The 21,133-nt window shown below is 30.7% G+C and overlaps 1 protein-coding gene across 1 annotated transcript in view; it reads right to left on the bottom strand.

The window, feature by feature from the left end:
• SPR (G protein-coupled sex peptide receptor) overlaps nucleotides 1-20,849 on the bottom strand; it is a 1,160,093-nt gene extending 1,139,244 nt beyond the window's left edge. The window contains exon 1 of the mRNA XM_072519558.1: nucleotides 20,566-20,849. The gene's annotated coding sequence lies outside the window, so the exon portion shown is untranslated. The remainder of the gene's footprint in view (nucleotides 1-20,565) is intronic.
• Nucleotides 20,850-21,133: the final 284 nt, after the last annotated feature.

The raw sequence follows: 21,133 nt of genomic DNA, 5'->3' as shown, positions 1-21,133 counted from the left end.
AAGACTAAACTGAAAAAACTATATGTATATGTGCAGGGGTTCGACAGCTTGTTGCCGCATCCGGTTAATGTATTAAATAACACAGAGCCGAACGATGCCATCTCATGCCGTACTGCTGATTCATAGGTCGATCCCATACACCAGCGTATTCTAGCTTAAGTTTCAGATACATTTGGATTTTATAGTTCTGCGTTAAACTTTTTGTTGTCTGGCTACGGTTTAAACAATCGGTCCTCTTGCTCACACATAGTAAAGTGAGTGTGATTTGTTCTAGATCCACCAGTCTGACAGAGAAGTGAATGCGATTTCTTCGCCTGGAATGCTTGGTTATCTGAAAAACTATATTGAACAATACAGTAAATCAATGGTTACCTTTTCTTAAGCCTCTGTACGTAATATCTTAATCTTTTTAAATATGCCAAAAATAATATAAATATCTAATGTCTGTTTGAATGCTAGCATTGCAATTACCCTAGGACTTGTTTTGCTCCGATCTAGTGTTAAAGATTATCTGACAAAACTCACAGAAAAACTGCAAATTGAATACACAGAATCTGTTTTGAATCCAGGACCTATATTGTAGCGATGGCAGCACATCAAACCTTTCGATGGCAGCACAAATTAAGTGAAAATAATATACATACCTATATTATTTAGATGTGTATTTTTCCATATCTGAATTTTGCCGACCGCTATAATCAACATGGAAATCACGAAACTCTTAGTAAAATACTAAATGAAATAAAGAATATACGAAGACGGTTGCGTTTCGATTTAATTTGAGTCTCTTACCACTCCCTAACACGTGTTTCTGGGTCTACCTGTCATCAGAGAAAGTTTGTAAGAAGACTTAAACCAAACCAAAACGCACTGACTACTCTCACAATTTTATGGGAAAAATAATTACCAGAGTATGCTACTAGAAACCTCTAGTGAGGAAAGATGAAGTTAAATGTGTCGATGGTAATTAAAATAAACTGTATACTCAAGCTTAATCAAGCCATTCAGAGCGACGCTGGGAATATTTTTATATTCCAATATGCATCAACAATTTACCCATATAAACTACCATCATTCTTGTACTCATTGCATTGAGTAAGGACGATAAATATACGAAGACAGTTGCGTTTTGATTTAATTTGAGTCTCTTACCATTCCCTTAGGTAAGAGAGTATCAATAGGGAGTGGTAAGAGACTGAAATTAAATCGAAACGCAACCGTCTTCGTATATTTATAGTCCTTACTCGACGCAATAAGTACGATTCGATTCATTGTAGCGTTGGTTTTTGTGAGTGTGTGTTTATCTTCTGTATTGGATGTGTCTGCTGTCCTGCTTTAGGCTTGTGCCTCTTCAGGACGTGTTTTCTTTTTTGGTGGGTGTGGCACTGGGATTTTGGAAGTGTCCACTGGTGTTGCGGTGTTGTTGGTGGTTGTGCTGCTTTGCTAGTCCTGGACAATCGGGGGCGAAAGAATATTCAGAATATTTTTTGGTCTAAAAACAGAATTAGTAAATATATGAGATTTATATGTTTATTAATTTAAAAAATCAATTTAATTTTGAGTGAATATCGCGGCGCGTGAGGGCAGCTGTGGACTGGTAACCTCAAAAAACGACGGGGTATCGTTGTGCAATGGGATCGGAAAACCACAGAAAACCGATCCCCCCCCCCCCCGTCGGTGTCAGTTCGAAGTGAACTTTCGGTATTATAATATACGGCGGTAATAGAGGGGAGTTGCCTCCTGTATGTCAATGTATTCGTCCGGGAGTTCGTTGCTGGCGAGTTCCAGCAGAATAGTGGGTAGGAATGGGAGTTTGGGTTTAGGTCGTCTTCTGAATACATTGCCGAGGGACGAGCAGGTAGTTTTTAGAATGCTTTGGGCTCTGAGGTTTTGGCCCCGAATGGTGCGAATTGTATAACTCCTGCTCAGAGAGGAAAGCCTCTCATTGATGGGCTGGATGTTCGACAGGCGATGAATGAGTGCAGAGGGATAGTCGCGTCGTTTTCTGTTGAGTTTACGTAAGATTCTCCTTTCCAGTGAGATTAGTCTATTGTTGAGGTGCTTTGGCATCACAGCACAGATGCAAGATCTGTACTCGATGACCGGTCTGATAAATGTTTTGTAAGTATGGATAAGTGTACGTGGTTGAGTGCGGCTGAATCTGCCAGTAAGAGCGTTGAGAAGTCCGAGTCGGTTCCTAACCTTACTACAGGTTTTTTCAGTGTCGTCCCTCCAGCTTAGTGTTTGTGTAAACACCACGCCGAGGTAATCGACCTGGTTTCGGAGACGGAGTCGTTCTCCCCATAGACTCAAAATGTGCCTTTCGGTGATGATAGGTGTAATGTATTGGCTGCGATATGGGTGTCTGAAAAGGATCATCTGTGTTTTGTTAGGGTTAGGTGTCACTCTCCATCTCTGGCACCATTGTTCAACAACGAGCAGATGATCTCGAGCGAACCTAAGTACAGAGTCGACGTGTGGTGTGGTAGTAAGAAGTGCCGTATCGTCTGCGTAAAGTAAAGTAGTTGTATGTGTATATCTGGGATTGGGAAAGTCGCTGTTGTATATTGTATAGAGTATACGCAATAAGTACAAGTATGGCGGTAATTTATATGGGTAAATTGTTGATGCATAGTAGGATATAAATATTCCCAGCATCGCTCTGAATGGCTTGATTAAGCTTGAGTATACAGTTTACTTTAATTGCTATCGACACATTTAACTTCATCCTTTCTCACTAGAGGTCTCTAGTAGCATACTCTGGTAATTATTTTTCCTATAATTGCCAGAGTAGTCGGTGCGTTTTGATTTGGTATGATTTCTTACAAACTCTCTCTGATGACGGGTAGACCCAGAAATAGGGAGTTTAGTTTAATTACTATCGACACATTTAACTTCATTGAAATAAAAAATAAAAACTACGTTGTAAAGGAATGTGTTTTATTACGAAAATTAATCGTTTTGGTCACAAATGACGTTTAAAATAATTTGATTTCATTGAATTATAATTAGAGAAAATTATAATTTATTATAAATAATAACTTTTACGCGCACTAATTTAGCGGATGTGACATCATCGATAATTTTTTTAAATAAAAAGGGCATATTTTATCTGAAAAATTAAAAGCCCAAATTTTTTACTGAGTACAACCGTACCAACTCATCACACACTCAAACTTGAGGATACAAAGTGTAAAGGAAACCAGTGCTCGTATTTCTAATAATCTAATTCAAAATTTATTTTACAATGAAAATTATTAAAAAAGCCGTTTCATATTAAAGTCAAACAAATAACGTAATTATAACAAATGCTCGAATGGAGTGGCCTATTGTTGTACGGTACCGACGGAACATTGTGTATCTAGTAAAGATGACCAATTCCATTCAAATGATAAGGCGTTGTAATGGGCTGTAGATCAACAAGACAATAAAATATAGTACTAACGACTGTACCCAGTATATTGTCAAAAATTAAGTAGGCTGTGAAGATATGTCAAATTCCTTAGAAACTAGACAGTAAATTCGTAGTTACCATTGGATATGTCAATAATAAATTGATTTGTTGTGTCAAATCGGTTTAAAAGTGTGCATTAGTATCTTTTTGAGAAATATTACCCGAAAAACACGCAATAGAAGTTTTAATGATCACTGGTTACGGCGATCAATTAAATGTATTACTTGAAATGGTCACCCAAAAAGGTACACTTGAAGCCTGTGTACTGCTATATTGGCTCATTTTAAAATGTATAATTTATGTCTGAATTGTCAATATAAATGAATCAGATAAAATAAAATTATTATAAGAATTTTTCACCAAGTAATAAAAAACAAAATTTGATTAATTTATTAATGTTTGTAATTTGAGAATGATTTCCGACGTTTAATTGAAACGTCAATAAACATATTTTTAACTTTAATTGTGGCTTATTCGCTTTGAAATAGTTATTGTTTTAAGATGAGAGAAGAAAATAGTCTCAGAACAATATTGCTCATGTATTGTTTATAAGTAAAAAGTGACGTTTAATCTTTTGCATATTTTGTTTATTACATTTTGTTACCACTAAATTTATCAGCATTTGTAAGATACTTATTCAATAAGTGTCGTGGAAAAATCGTTAGTTCCCTTGTCTATATGTCTTTTGTTCTGATCAATCATATTTATGGACCAATTTAGTGCACACAATTTCCAAACATCATTAGCAAAAGAAAAATTTGCAACAACAATATATTAACATGATAACACAACTTTATTTGTATAGATAAATATAATACAATTTTTTGTATAGATAAGTGGATTCATATTCTAGTTTTCTTTATTGTTTTATATCCAAAGTTAGATTTTATGAATTACATTCATTCCAATAATAATATGTAATAGAAAAAGAGCAGGGTAAAGCAATAAATTGTTTATGTACATCCATAGCAAATAATAATAATAAAAGTAGTAATAATAATAAATTTAATTTTGGTATATTCGATAAACTAGCATTCACATAACGTTATTACAATACAAAACCCAGTACTTCATCCATTTATGGATAAAATGACCGCATATACTCGTTTAACTTATGATACTCCGATTAATAAATATTCCCATGCGCTACATAAAACTAGTGATATTAAATAAATTGAAAAAATCATTGGATACGATCCAAAAAATTTAGCTAATAAAAAATATCAAAAGAAATGTTAAGTTTAATCTTTTTTAGTATTAAATATACAAAATATAAGTACGAATAAATTAGAAAACCGCCATCAGAAATTATATACAGCATGACGAATCAAACACCGGACAATTCATAATTTAAAGACATAAAAGCTAGCAAAAATACAAAAATATGGATTAAGTTATGAGGAACTGTACCTACATACCCATACCAGGTATAGAGGCCCCTATGGGGAATAACAAACGACCATTCAAAAGTGTCTGCTCTTATTGTTTAATAATATACAGGGCGATTGTGAATTTTGGTTAAAATTTCTACTCATGATAACTTTTGAACGATAAGTTTGATGTGTTTATTGTTTTGGTCAAACCGTAGTACCACCTACTTAACTGATATACTAAAACCAGAAAAAGATCTAATACGGTTTTAGAAATTAATTCGTTTTGTTCATAAAAAAAATTTCATCCTCTATATATTTTTTAAAAACTAATAAGAATGTTGCAAAATAGAAAAATAGTCAATTAAAATGGCATATTCATTTTTTCTCATACAATTATAGTTGCGCCCGTCAGCAAAAAATTTACGATAGAGATTCTCTCCAAACTTAATTGATTCATTAGGTCGAGTCTGAAACGGTTTCCCCCTGCAACGTTTTTTGATTCTGGGTCGTCTTTCCTATAATTTTCCAGAATCATTTCATCCGTCAAACGAAAAAATCGAAAAACAAATTCCATCAGACAATAATATTCTTTAAATTTTTTTATTTAAATTTACGTGTCTCGACAACTAATGGACATTAACACAGCAACCAAAAACAAGTTTACAATATTAGTAAAATTTTGCAAGTACAGTATATATATATATATATATATATATATATATATATATATATATATATATATATATATATATATATATATATATATCTTAATATAAACTGCGAAGCATAGGTTAGGGATATAGCTAAATATTATATAAACCATAATAAACTCGGTTCGCTATTCCTAGTCCAAACTGTCTAGTGAATTTATTAATTATTTTTTGCGAAGTTAGTTACTTTTTGACAGACTAAAAGTGGCTGGAAATTACTATACAACCAAGCACACGTACTCATAGCCAATATTAATAGTATGTGTGTGTGTGTGTGTTTTGTTTTATGGCACTGGAACTAAGCCAATTAGCCAGAACAAATGTGTGAAAGTTATAAGGAAAATGCTTCAGTTAAGTATTAATTTTCACTTAATGCGTGTCTAATATTATCTTATATTTAGTGAACAACACATATTATTATACATAATACTCAATATTATATTATTGATTATCCTTATAATGTAACTATTTTTTTTTTAACTATATTGTTTGGTTTTTGATTTATTATTTGTTTTTTTTTTTTTTGCCGCTAATTTGCCGATACAAAAGAGTGGGATTTATGTTAGTGTGCTTATAATTTAAATTTACTTTTAACTGTATGTACATAAATAACCTCATATTCTCGTATATCTTCAGTTGCAAGTAAGCTCGATAAGTTGAAAGGTGTGTCTATTTTTTATTTATATAGATTACTAAGTAGTGTAGAGATCTCTTGTTGAATAGAAGGGCATTCTAATATAATATGTTCTAAACTACCATGTTTTCCGCATTCGCAATAATCTTTGTTATGGATACCTAAACGGTGTTTATATTCCGGATACATTGCATGGTTACTTCTGATTCGTGAAATTGTTTTTATAAAATTTCTATTTTGTACATTAAAAAACCATGGTTTTATGTTTAGTTTTGGAAGCAACAATTTAAAAATTTTCCCAGAGTTGGATTTTTCGTATTTTTCTTGCCATTTAGTTTTCATGGTTATTTTCATTTGGCTTACGTCATCATATTAATAGTAAACAAACTAAATAGTAAATAAAATAGAACTTTGCGAATTACCGACAATCAATATTTATTTATCTGCACCATATAATAAATAGTTATGTTAAAGTATAACAACTAAAATATATTTTTTAAATATATACTACTCAAAATTTGATGGGTTTAGTATATACTTCCACTATTTAAAATAATTCGTTTTTTTTAAAGAAAGAAGTCTGCAATAGTAGGATACTTGAGCTATTAATACTGAGAAGTAGGAATTGTTGTGTTGTAGGTTTCCGACAATGAATCTGTCAAAACATGCCCGAGTTAAGCGAATGGAGTATCATTTATACAAAAATTATACAACTGTATAAATCAATTAAGTCACATATGAGTGGCTCAGAACCAAAGGTTTTACAACTATACAACAAATTCACTCTTTTGAGTTAATTGAGGGTAAAGTTAATCGGTTATATAAATTTCTAAATAAAGTAACATACTAACTACATTTTGGGGTTTTTGTATAGGAGAAACTAAAATAATTCAGGTAGAATAAAAAGCAAAAAAAAATTATTTCAAAATTAGCTTTATTTTTGAAGAAAAAAGGAAAAAAATGTTGTATAGGCGTTATTTGCACTAACAAAACTAAAAAAATATTTTGAACTGGAAAAAAAAAGTATTACTTCATCTCTTCCTCTTCCTCTTGAATCTGTGCTAGACCTGTATCCATCTCATTGGTACACTTAAAAGTTTTAAAATAGTCGTGGTGGATAGTAGGCACGTACTTGAACAATGATATTAGATCTTTCTTTTTCTCTACTGTTATCCCTCTTCCTTCGGGAAATAATAAACCTAACTTCATGTATGGATTTGTTGAAGGACGGTCACGTATCTTTTTCGTGAAATCTACTTCAGAAAAATAACTATCAGTGTTATAGTTATATTTAAACTACATTTTTCTCGGCTCAGATTGTCGTAACTGAATCCAGGATATTTTTAGCAATTCTACTTTTTCTCCTGTAATTGCTTTCTTTCTATTTACAATGTCGTGCTCCAATTTTTAGTACTAAAAATCATTTTTTTCCATTTTATTAGTACAAAATTTAGGCTCCTTTTTCTTTGGGATGTTTATTATGTTTATCTACTCGTCTGGCACAAATATATTTTCGTGATATTTTTTTTCCTTGTCAATGACACCAAAATGTTGATCACAAGTTGAAAAACTGTGTCCAGACACAAAACATTTTAAATTTATTTTTAGATTTTCTTTTTGAAGGTTCAACAGTAATTTAACCAGAAAGAAAAGCATCTTTGGATATCCAATCTAACGAATAAAAATATTGAAATATTTGCTGTTGACGATATTCACTTACTTTATCCGAGCAACTATGGCAAGTTCTACAGCAACTTCCTGGTTTGCATACTTTTAGACGAACAGTCTTACCTTTATCTGAAACATGTTGTTCCCCCTTCATAACTTTTTGCTTTCTTACAAACATTTTGGGCAACTTAGGATTTGACTTACGTTTTCGAGTGTTGCCGCGAGATTAAAGCCTATTGTGAATCATCTAATTTCTTCAAAAAATTCATGATAACGTAGAGCCAGAATAGCCTATACAACAATATATTATAATACAGTTTTTTAAAGAAATATTATTAAAAAATCATTTTGTTTTATCGCGAATAATACAAAGTACATACCTGTTGTCTTACTATCATTTTAACTGGGCTTATACTCCTCTTCTTCTTGATGAAAATCGGAAAAATATTTGTTTTGTTTGTGTTTTGTAATATTTTTAATACATGCCAACACGGGTCCTAAAGTTATTTGAAGTACAAATATGTGTGGCTTTTGTTTAGAAAAAAATTTAATTTGCAGAGGTGCACTGAACTTAAAAAATTCAACTATGTTGGAATAGGCACCTCTGTCTCTGAGTCACTCATATCTACAACAACAAACACTATTTTTTTGATTTTTTTATTTAGATAAATAAATAATTAAATTAAATTAAATTTATAAGTTGTTTATAGTTTATGACCCCATGAAACATAGCCGAAAACTTACTTCAAAAATCGAAAACTTACTGAGCGCTATTTTTTATCTGGAATATCTGGAGGAAGTCAATAATAAGGCCGTATTATCTCGTGGTTATCGAAACTTTTACTCCGTCATGACGTTTAACCAAAAAGGCGACTTTTTTCATTTATTTCAGTATTGTGAAAAAACTACGCATTCTAGATAAAAATATTTTACAGGCGACATTCATGAAAATACTTTCCCTAACAAAAAAGTTATTGCAAATTCAACCCGAAAGTAAACATGTTTTTAATTGTTTATAATCATTTAAATAAAAAATAAAATCATTTAAAACGCATTTTATAATTTTTTATGTAGTTACTACATATGCGAAAGATAAGCATAATCGGTCAAGGAGTTTGTTAACAATATTTGTTTATCCCATTTGAGAAAACAAAGGTCATTTTCAAATAGCTAAACAGATACTTTGTCAATACTTAGAATGTTTTTTTGGTCTGATTCTCTTTATGGGTTCTCCGATTTTAATGTTTTTTAAAAACTTTAATAATTATAATTTTTTACATATAAATAATTGATGCAGAATGAAGTAGCATTACCATTATATTGGCAATATCTCCAACTTATGCCGTGCAGTATACAGTGTGTAAAAGCCAAATGAAATAAATTCATTATTTAGGTTACTGTACATATTTATAAAAAATCCCGAAACACGTCAAATTTAAATTATAACTTGACATTCTTTAACGTGAAAATACAACCCCTACCTTCAACCCCCTTAGAATGACAGGTACAACCCCCAATTTTTAAAATAGGAAGTATAGGCTTGTGATATATCGTTTGAAAGGTCTTTTTATTCTCCATTCAAAAATGTTGTTGCTTTCAAGTTTATTAAGATTAATTAAGATGAAATAAATTAAAATCATGTGGTTGCCGAAATTCGCTACAATACAATCAAAAACTAAAATGTAATGCAAAATGTAATAAAATGTAGAACACGAAAATTAACTATGAATGTTAATGAAGTAGATGTTCAAAATGTTCACCGCGAACGTCTTGGCAACATCCTAATCTCAAATAAAACTGTCTTCTAACATTATTTAACATAACAGGCGTGATCGACCTAATCGCAAGCGTTATTCGTTCTTTTAAGTCATTTAAATCAAAAGGTTTAGTTTTGTACACATGGTTCTTCACATATCCCCATAAAAAGAAATCTAATAATGTAAGATCAGGTGATCGCGCTGGCCATTCAATCGATCCTCGCCTCCCTATCCACCGATTGGGAAATATTGTATCGAGGTACTGCCGGACATTAAGTTGGTAATGTGGTGGTGCTGCATCCTGCTAAAACCATATCGTATTCGCTGGAACTTGAGGGTTTCCTGGATCAGGATATAAATTTGCCAACGTTGGAATGACATAATTTTGAAGTAGTGTCAAATAATTGTTGCCATTCAAGTTGCCCTCAATAAAAAAGGGACCAATGATATTGTTTCCTACAATCCCTGTCCAAACAATAACCTTTTGAGGGTATTGAGTGTGTTTTTCTCTCATCCAGTGAGGATTTTCCGTGGCCCAGTAGCAGCAATTTTGCCGATTAACATGACCGTTAAATGAAAAAGTACACTCATCAGAAAACATAACGTCTTCTAATTGGATAATATTGTTATCCAACATGTCCATCATTTGCTCACAAAAAAAAAATTCTCCTATCAAAATCGTCTTCCATGAGCTCCTGAGTAGGTATCATCTTACAGGGATGTAATTTATTTTCTTTTAATATGTTTACTATCGATGTATGGCTAGCATTGAATGTAGTGGATGCCTGTCTACTCAATGTATGTGGATTTTCCTGAAACTCAAGCAACACATCTAATTTGAGTTCATCACTCAGTGCATTGGCAGCTGCTTTTTTTTTGCCTTACATGACCAAACTCGCGAAACTGCTTCTCTATTTTACTTATTGTTCCTTGGGATATAGGCGGTAAATTGGGAAATTTCTCATGAAATAGGCGAGTTACTTCCTGTTGTGTTCGGGTGTTATCTCCATAACCAATCATTTGTAAAACTGTTATTTCATGCATTTCCGTTAACCATTTTTCAGAATTGAATTCAACGAACTTTTTACTTAAATTAAAATACTGACAACTTAAATAAAACAATTTACTAATGCGCGTTAAAATAACGTTGCCACGGAAATTCTTTAAAGTTTTTTAATGGTTTCCATCTAAAAACCACATTGCTATGGTTTTTGTTCACTTTCTCATTATCAAGACCTAACGGGAAATAAGTTTTGAGTATATTTTAGCGAATTTCGTTAACCACATGATTTTAATTTATTTTATCTTAATTAATCGTAATAAACTTGAAAGCGACAACATTTTTGAATGGAGAATGAAGAGACCTTTTAAACTATATATCACAAGCCTATACTTCCTATTTTAAAAATTGGGGGTTGTACCTGTCATTCTAAGGGGGTTAAAGGTAGGGGTTGCATTTTTACGTTAAAGAATGTCAAGTTATAATTTAAATTTGACATGTTTCGGGATTTTTTATAAATATGTACAGTAACCTAAATAATGAATTTATTCCATTTGGCTTTTACACACTGTATATAATTTTTTTTTAAATACATATCATATCAAAATATATGGTAGTCTCTTAAAAAACTAACTAATTAAGAATTCATTAAACCAGGTGAATTAAGTATATCACTAGGGGTACCACTAATATTAAGCTGTTGTCGGATGGAACTGAAAGTACTGCATTTAAGTAGGACATGTTGGATGGAGAGGCGTGTGTTGTTACAGTGTTTTACATGTAGCTTTAAATTTGGGGGGGACCTGTATTTTTACTAAACAGGATAACTGCTGATTTAGCTGGTGAAAATTTGAATCCTATTGTTTCTGACCAATTATTGATATTTTTTAGGGTGTTTTAAAGTAAGGGACATGTGACAAGTTGTGCTCCTGCCTTGACAACATAGTAAGAGATCATCTGCGTAAATAGCATGCTGAACTGGTGCTTTTAATATAGAACATATTATGTCATTATTACTTATCAAGAATAGTGTGGTGTTAAGATCAGAACCTTGTAAGTAGCTCATTCTTTACAGCTTGTGCTGCAGACATTTTGCCATTTATGGACACTTAAAACGTTCTATCCGTTTAAAAGTTATTAATGAAAGTCGATATGTTACGTTCTAATTTAAAGTCATTAAGTTTTGCGAGAATAATTATTACTTATTTTTAAGTATTATCGAAAGCACTTTCTCTGTCTAAAACAACTGCTATCGCCTTATTTTTGTTTTCTATGACGTACGCAATTTTAGACTGTAGTGTAATTAGGTTGTTTATAGTACATCTTTTTTATCTAAATCCTGACGAAAATGGATTAGGTACCAGTTGTGGCGATTATTTATTGTTTTTTTTTTCTAAAACTTTACATATGAACCAGTTAAAGCAATAGGTCTAAATGAACTTAGTAATGCTAAAGAGGAGTCATTTTTTTTTTAATTTGTATCATAATGGATTTCCTCCATTGCCTGGAAAACTGTTATTCCGTCCATAATATATTGTACAGATCTAATAATTTTCTTAACATATCTAAGTGTAGTTTTTTAAAAATATTGTGGAAATGTCATTTGATCCGACAGCAAAATCTTTTAGAAAGTTAACAATTCTTAGAATTCGTGTAGAGTAGATTTGTTCAAAGAATATTGTATCAAGGTATCAGACATTTTCTGGTCGTCTGTGATAACATTATTTTCGTGGATAAGGTCGGGTATTTTATATATTGTGTTGCGTCCATTAATTTGTTTTATTTTGTTCCATACTTGAGTTGGAGGTGTGTCAGGAGTTATATTACTGGAGAATTTATTCCAAACATTCCGTTTACTTTCTTTTAATTCTTTTTTCTTTTAATACTCGCTTTGATTGGGCCTTTAGTCTCTTGAACTTAATTATATCTCCTGATCGGTTTCCGCAAAATTTGTTTAAAGCATTCTAACCAGATTTTACTGCTAGACTGCAGGATAGATTCCACCATGGTACGGATTTTTAGAAGAATTGATGGTGTGCTTTCCAACGCTAATTTCTTCAGGATACCTTTATTAACAGCAGTAAAAACAACTTTTCATATTGTCTGATGGAACTTGTTTTTGGATTTTCCTCTCTGGTGCCTAAAATATTTTGGAAAAATTAGAGGAAAAACGCCTCAGAAACAAAAAAAAATCACAGAGAGAGAATTATCTCTCTTGATGCCAACTAATATGTAGGTTCGTCATTTTTTTTTAATTTTAAACTGTTTGTTTTTGTGTCGTGTTGTGTTAATTTTTAATATTTATGACATTTTCAATATATTGTTGGATAGCCCAAATTTGAAATGCCCCTGAAGATGCTCTAGGAGCGAAAGTACTTGGGCAAGATTTAATAGCATTCAACCTTATATCACTTTATTTATATTTTCTTGATAATGCATTTCTTTCAATCGTCGCCAAATAGAATAGTCGTATAAGACCCCCGCGTTCTAATCGCCTATTTCCTTAAGATGTATCCTTATCCTCAACATGTTGCAAAGAAAAGTGGTGATGCCCCTTATTGTATAAAGAATATAACTCGGGTGGCTACATTATCTAATAGATTCGTCAAAATATTTTGTAAAAAATTTAAGTACACAGTACCTGTCAACGGTGCATTAAAGAAATAGTGGTATTTCTGTTAGTGGTATATCTATTAGTCCTATCCAAATATTCCATCCTTCGTAAATTGGGCTTCGTCAGTAAATAGGCATAAAGGTAAAATAGGTAAATAGGCAATACGGCGATAAACAATCAGCGATCATTATTTGCAATCCACCTTGCAAATTTAAATCGTAGGATTTCATCTCCTATATACAAACGTTGGACTTGTTGAATATAATAACGATATAAATTATTATTTCTAAATCTTCTGTCAACTTTTGATTAAGAAATGAATAATTATCTGCTATGTCCTTGATATTTAGACTGCATCAAGGATATAGTCCTTTTGTAAACGATTACATGCCCGTTCAGATTTTGATTTAGGAAATATTTCATTTTTATTTAAAGAATTAAATACTATGAATGAAAAAGACAGTAAAGATTTCTTTTTACGTACAAATCGTCTATGTATCTGTTTATACGTATTTCGCTTTAATAAAGCTCATCAGAACAGTTATTCATAGGCGTTCTCAACGTGAAAAATAGATCTTTCCTGTCTTTAAAAAGCAACAATAAAATGGCTTCGAAACGGACGCAATAGCGACATCTGATATTAAATCCGTAAAATAGTTTCGAAACACAATTCAGATAACTGCCTTAATCTGAGCCTTCTAAAAATTGCAAGGCATAGCCAGACGTTGATAAAGATGTTAGTAGAGACATGGGGAATCTAAAATTTGCATTCCACGACATGTCTCCTCAACTAAGCAAAAATCTATCTGTTCAGATCTAAATTAAACACTAAATTTATTATAAATTCTTATCACTACAGCTGTTTCGGCAGAGTTCTTTCTCAAGCGATCTATTTTTGGTATGTGTTTCCACTTTATAGTCTTTAACTGAATAGGTTGAGGAGGCAAGAACTGTTTGTCTCAAGTTGGTCACTCAGAATTATTTCTGTAATTTTAATTTGTTCATTTCCATAGATTCTGGTAAAGATCGCTTAAGGCCTTTATCTTGAATTTGAAGAATTTAAAATTCGTCATTACAAGAATAATTCTGGTCTAGAAGGTGAAGTGCATATGTAAAATCTGTTTTTCTATTACGGAAACCCCATTTATGTTCTGCAATACATTTTTTAAAAGTTCTGTCAGTTTGACAGATGTAAGTTTTTGAACAGTCGCCATATTAAAGTTTGTAAACCCCACTGTCTAAGTGTTTTTTCTGAATTAATTATAAGTCCCGTAGTGTTATTCGTGTATATTTGATTATTAAATTCAAAGCAGTCCTGATTTATGCAAATTTCAAGAAGATGTGAAATTTTAGATGTAATGATTGGATTTGTAATATTATGGTCTAGAAGGTTTCTTACTAGAACAAAATTTTCTGTAAGAGGAATACTACGAAAAAGTTTTTTACGTCAAATAAAATTAATCTGGAGTTTTTAGGTAATCGAAATGTGTTTTATAAATTAGTTTTATTGTATTTTTTACGGTAAATTTAGGAGAAAATTTAGTGTGTTCTAAAATAATCTCTAATCTCTAAATAATAATAAATAATCTCTACGTTCGCTAAGGATTTTTGCTTAGTTGAGGAGATATGTTGTGGAATGCAATTTTAGATTCCCCATATCTCTAATTACATCTTTATCAATGTCTGTTTTGCCTTGCAATTCTTAAAAGGCGCAGATTAAAGCATAAATCTAAATTTGGTTTCGACAATTAGTTTCCGGATTAATCTCTAACAGTGTTTTGAAAGTATATCTGACGGAGCTGTATAAAAAGAAACTACAGGTCTTATTTTGTGACCAGGTTTTTGTCATTTAATAAAAGAGGATAATTATTTAGGTTAACTTAATATTGATTTTGAATTTTCTAACGCCAGTTTAGTTTGTTTTTGATATTTTTCCGTCGGATCTTTGTTTATTGTTTTAATATTTTAATTATTTAAAAATTCTATTGTTTGTTATTATAATCTAGTTTATCTATAGCAATAATAGTGTTTCCTTTGTCTGCTTCTGTAAACACTATGTTTTTTCTATTGATTTATTTTTAGTTTAAATGGCTGTCTGATTCCCTTTGTATCAGGACATTTTAGTTTCACTACACAAATACATACCAAAAATAGATCACTTGAGAAAGGCACTCTGTCGGAACAGCTGTAGTGATAATAAATTATAATAAATTTTGTGAAAGTTTTCAGTGTTTTATTGTTATATAAAATGAATTTCCATCGGTTTCCATCAAGTATCGGTTGAATCCATTACCTAATTTCAATAACATACACTAAAAGTCAAAAACAAATGTAAAGTGGTAAAAATAGTGTAATAAACACAAATATATACTAACTTCATCGAAAGAAAAAGCACATATATCCAAACAACATTGCCCTCTAAGAATAATTTAAATTTTATTTTTTTTTTAATTTAGTTTTAGTTATATTGCTTTTCACAAATTTAAAAATAAGATACATTCATACTGCAGGTAAAGGTTAATTTTATTTTTCAATAACTCAAAAATAAAATAAAATTGTAAACCTCACTACCGATGAATCGTATTTAACGTATTTAAAATGTATAGCACGAGCTGGGGTAGTATTAATAATCTAAGTTAAATTTTTTTTGTCTTTCGTTTTAATTTATAAAATTTAAAAAGTTACAGAAATTTCTTTGAAAAAACACATAAAAGACGAACCAATGAACTCCCCAAAAAGGACGTTAAAAAATTTGTTTATGATACAGGTGTAAGAACGCAACCATTTGGTTGAAGTTGAAGACTGCTGTTTCAACTAAATGTTTCGTCTTTTTGCGTTTTTTTAAAGAAATTTTTAAAAATTTTTAAGTTTTATAAAAAAAGGAAAAATTTCAGACTTTTCCACTAAATGGGTAGTTCCCAAATCTCTTTCGAGTAGTGGTGCTTTTTAAAAGTTGATCACAGTTCTGACGATGACTTTGAAAGACTAAAGTGCTCAGCTAGGAGTTAACAAATTTTTACACCGTTCAAAAATATTTACCTTTTCCATTTTTCCGTTTTTAAATATACAGTCAATTTTGACTTTATCTTAATAATTAAAAATTTTTGTATTTGTCTTATTTGTAAAATACTTGTTATAATTTTCAAAAATTGTATATAAGGTGTAATTTGTAGGAACAAAACAAACCAATCTTTTAAAAGCGAACCTGATTTTTTTTTAGTTTAAATAAATCATTTGATTAGAGTGTAGTGCTGTAACGTTCGACTAAAATATAACATACATCGAAAGTGCCATTCAAAAGTTATGACGAATAGAAGTTCAGTCAAAATTCACAACTTGCCACTGTATATTAATAAATAATGGGAGCAGATACTGCTTAATGCTTATCTATTATTCTCCATAAGCGCCTCTTAGAGGTAAAGGTATGTAATGTACAGTTCTTTATGAGTCATCATGTGTCAAGAGTTTTATGAAATAAGCAAGATATTAAGCTCTAGAATGGACTAATAATAAATAAATTTATGACTGCCAAGTTGAAGTTATGTCCGATTCCAATTAGATAAAGAAAGCTTTAGGGTCCAAACGGTATTGTTCATTCCATTTGTAAGTAATACATACCGTATATTTTTGTGTACCTATAAGGTGCTCTTTTTTATATAAAAAAATCTGGACACGTAACTAACAATTGCCCAAATATAAATGCACCTTGAGTTTAATCAGCGGAATCACCGACAAAATAATAAATCTTGACCTTGTCTAGTCTTGTAAATATTGTAAATAAGTATCTATTGTACATAAATGTAATTGGCATTAATTTAAAATAAAAACAATGGATAAACTATGTGTAAACCATTTATATTTGTCATAATGCAAATGCTTATGTGAGAAAAATTATAATAATAATTAATTTGGTATGCTTTAAAACAAAAAAATTCAATGTTTTAGTTATTATTAACATTTTATTTTAATATCGGAGTCCGATCAAAAAGATCGAAACAGAAAAATTAAGTATATTTGCAATTTTTAAATTGTAGTTACAAATGTAAGAAATAAAAATTCAATTTATAAAAGACATTAATGTTATAATAAATTAAAATGAGTATTATTTTTTTGTGTATACGAGCTTGTGTGTATCGTATGCTTAATTATTATTACTTAACATATTATTAACTGCACATTTACTTTTACGTTTATACACTTATTAATTATTATTGAACCTATTGTATCTGCAAGGTACAAATTATTTATTTATTTATTTTATTACGCAATTATCATTCATTTTCGCTGAAGGATGTCAATATATTTGTGGGTATCTGGTCTGGTGAGGATGACTGGGCATCAGAAACCCAAGAATCACAAGTTTTGTTAAGTGCTATTAAGAACACAACTTCGTCATTTGGTTCAAGTTACCTAAGTGACGCGTGACGTCTTTACACGTAGAGGTCTGCTAAAGAAAAAGAAGGTCATATCACAAGAAACCAAATTAAATATATTGTAATAAATAGCTGATTCAGAAATAACACCCTAAGTGCAAAAACCTTTCTTGAATTTAGCATTAATTCCGACTGTAATACAGTAGTAGTCACAAACAGAATAAAACTAAAGAAAATCACAAATAGCCGGACCAAAGACAAAACAGCATGGACTAATGCAACGGATAAACAAATAGAACAGTATACGAGCAGCTGGGGATGTTAGGACAAGTAGATGCACATGCAGCCACAAAAAAGCAGAAAGGGATATCGAGACATGTCTCAAAGAAATATTTATAGAAGCAGAAGAAGCTGAAATAGGGAGACAATCCCATAAAAAGAATGCCGTGGTTGACAGACAAGGTCTTAAAATTTATGGAAGAAAGTCGCCACGAAAAAAGCAAAAATCATCAGGTATATTTAAGCCAGCTGGGAAATTGAGAAAGACGGGTAGTGAGGGAACAATGACTGAATAAGAGATGCAAAAAGATAGAACAACTTCATCAACTTCATACTCTACCCTACTCTATTCAAACTTTTAGTAATAAACTTTTTTGTATGTTTTTAAGGGTCCCAAATTTATAGTCTCGGCAAAATTCAGCGTGTTCGTATGATTTTTAGAGGTTCAGTAGCATTTTCGTCTCTGACGACTGGAGTATGTCTAAAAAATTTAAATTAAAAATGTGGCAGGGTGATATGAACACAACGCGGTGTTATATTGAAGACTATTTCTTCTTCAACTGGATCCACTGTGTCTACGGACATTTGAGTTTGTGGTCTATAAAAAAGTATTTAATCTAATTTTGAAGTAAGCAAATTGCAATATTTAAAAAATTTAATTTTAGAGTTTATGGATTAGAGGTTGCTCAACATATATCAAATGAAAGTAAACAACTGTTATTTCTGATATAAAATATATATTTTTAGATATATAAAATAAATGAGCTGATGATAAACTTGAAGCGTTGTAGTACTATATGAGTAAAGAATCAAAAGGTGAATATTTGGGTGTGGGTACAGAGAACATAAATTTATGAGAGAAAAAACTAAAAATGCTCTGCATTCTGTTATACAGACTACTCTGGGTTCTGTTTAAACCTCAGACAAGTTGTTTTATAGCAGAAAAACAAGTCTTGATATCGTAATGGTGTGAATACGCACCAGAGATCAAATATTTCTTTTACCAGAGATATGGCGATGGATTATTACAAGAAAAAGGAAAACAAAACGGAACATGTTCTATCCAATATTGTTCTGAATTATCCAGTATTGTTCTTGTGCCAACTTAAAGCCATTACTACTTTAAAAATATTATTGAATTAAGCTTCAATTGTGGCTTATTTCCATTAAAATAGTAATTATGTTCTATACAGTCAACATGATAATGATTTAATTTGTCCAGAGAAGAACAAGTCATATATGATTCTAGCCTTCAACACAACTAAAGGCGGTATAGATAGTGCTGATAAAATGATGAGAAAATATTCTTGTTATAGAAGAGCAGTCCGTAGGATATTTGTTAACATTTTAAATATTTGTGCTCTAAATGAATATGTGTTGGATATGTTGAGAAATTCATATAAAAAAACTACTGGCGACTACGATCTTTGTTGTTACAATTAGTTAGTAAGTTTCTTTCTAGTGACAGCTCTTAAAGACTGTGCCATTAACACTGCAAATCTTGCAAATCAGCAGTCTAACATTGGAAGTTTACCCACGAAGAAAACGTAGCAGGCGTTTAGAATGTCCTAGAATATCAGACAAAAAACATAAATGTCATTTGTTTTTCATGTTTATGAAGCTCACTAAACAGTTATAATTACTAAATATTTTTCTTTTAAGATAGTAGGTACATTATTTTCGTTCAAACTTTACTTATATTTAATATATTTTACACTTTTTATTTTTTAAAACTTGAAAATTACACAAAAAAATTAAACAATGTATGGAGTGCCCATAGGAGTACGTTTAAGTACGTTTACGTTGAATTAACTAGTGTGAAATTTTAAAACCTAATATTTACATACTTCCAAATTTTGCACATTTGGTCTTTACTTTTTATTATTTTTCAAAATAAAATTGTAACTAACAAACAAGGTTGTCTATTATTTTAATATAATAATATTTAGATTTTGTGTCTTTTGATAAGATAATAACAACTTATGTTCATAAAATAATTTACACTTTATTTGCGATAGGTAATTTAAAAAAAATGCATTTTAATAATAATTATTTTGACACTTTATTAATTAGCCAATTATTTTATAGAATTTTTATTATTCTATATTAACAAATTAAGAAAAAAAATTATTTAAATAATCAATTTTATATTATTTTTCAAATTGTTAGAGTTTTTAATAGATAATTTCAATTTTTAAAACTTTTTTCAAAATTACCTACATAAATTTATTACTTTATATTTTTGTATAAGGTATAAATAAAAATTATTAGAAATTGATATTGAATCATAATTCTTTATGGATACTATACTATTTGATCAATTTTATATTTATAGCAGTTAAAAATTGCTGCATTTGAAAGTCATTTTGTCATTAGAAGTATATTAAATTTATATTTATTTTTATTTCCCTATTAAATTCAGAATACAATTTTTACAGGTTTACAAAAATATTTGAACTTTACTTTTTATTTAGAACATATATAAAACATACTTTAATATTTTCCAATGTATGGGAAATACAAGACAATATGGAAAAAAATTATTGAACTTAAATATAAAAAAACTTCAGTACTTAAGTTTTTTTAAGAGAGTAATTTATTAAATGTAACAAATGAAAAAACGTGGAAAATATAAAATATTTATACTATTCCGTAACAGTGATAAATCAAATAAAAGTTTAACAGTCTTTTTACGTTACTTACGGCCTATTCTGGATACTTTTTATGCCTCCGAAAACTTTCTTTATCACATTATAAAGACTTTTTTTGTAAAGTATGAAGAAAATTCTTTTATAAAAAAAACGAACACAACTAATCTTCCCAAAAGTTTATAAAAAACCCCCGATAAATTGCCAGATATAAACTGCCAAGCAACTTCCCCAAACTTTTCTGGAAAGTTTGAAACACGCAAAAATTCCCGAAAACTTTTCCAATATACGCGTGTCTCGGCGCTTTCCCACTCTGCGTCCGAACGCGGAGACAGAGCAGAGCAGATTGACGGCGAAGCGAAAGGGAGCCAGTAACAGTATCCAGAGATTCCAGTCGCGAGAAAACAGGTGGCTGATGGGAAGTACTCCCTCCTCGCGTTTGTTTTTACTCCCGATTTCAAATCGGCTTAATTCACATGTCAAATTTGATCCGTGTAAATAATACTGCTTGCCTATACAACTACCTTTAAGCTTTTGTTTGTTATGCATGAAAAATAGAATTTTTGTTTTTAAGTAACATACAAAAATATTTGCTACCTTTTGACGAAATTTTTCTTCTTTTG

This window comes from Diabrotica undecimpunctata, chromosome 1 (assembly GCF_040954645.1).
Source record: "Diabrotica undecimpunctata isolate CICGRU chromosome 1, icDiaUnde3, whole genome shotgun sequence".
Lineage (NCBI taxonomy): Eukaryota > Metazoa > Arthropoda > Insecta > Coleoptera > Chrysomelidae > Diabrotica > Diabrotica undecimpunctata.
Note: the sequence above shows the minus strand (reverse complement) of the source record. Positions and strands in the feature narration are given on the sequence as shown.